The sequence below is a fragment of the Erinaceus europaeus genome, chromosome 15 (assembly GCF_950295315.1).
Source record: "Erinaceus europaeus chromosome 15, mEriEur2.1, whole genome shotgun sequence".
Classification (NCBI taxonomy): Eukaryota; Metazoa; Chordata; class Mammalia; order Eulipotyphla; family Erinaceidae; genus Erinaceus; species Erinaceus europaeus.
The window spans coordinates 10492338-10492982 of record NC_080176.1 but is presented as its reverse complement, the minus strand read 5'-3'; positions in this window follow the sequence as shown (position 1 = coordinate 10492982).

Genomic DNA, 645 nt, shown 5'->3' with positions numbered 1-645 from the left:
CTATTTACATTCACATCTTATATCTTGAAATGCAATGCCACTTGATGTTTATTTGGTTCCTGAAACCCTCAGACCCGACGCCCTTCTGTACTCAGAGCAGACAGAATTTCACATTCCTCCTTCTTTCCCCTGACAGCACGACCTAAAGTAACCTCACAGCATATAGTATAAGAAAGGGCCAAAGTGCCGGTGAAATGGCTCACTTGGGTAGCGCGTGGTTTTGCCATGTGTGTGACTCAGGTTTGAGCCCGACACCCAACACTTTGAAGGACGCTTTGGTGATGTGGTTTCTTTCACTCTATCTTTCTGCCTGACTCCCAGTGTCAGTCAGTCAATCAATCAATCAGAAGGATGAAAATCCATTTTGTAATAACAGCTCACTGAGAGATCCAGTGTTTTCTTTCACTTCTGCAATTTTTGCTGGGACTCAGTGCCTGTATGTCTTCACCACTCCTGAAGGCTATTCTTTACTTTTATTGATAGAGGGTGAGAGACAGAGCAAGATAGGAATAGAGAAAGGGAGAGAGGCAACTGTAGCATGGTTCCACGACTCAGGATGCTTTTTCCCTGCAGGCGGGGCTGGGAGCTTGAACCTGGGTTCATATGCAGCTGGTTACAATACCCAAGGATCTCGGTTCAACTTCC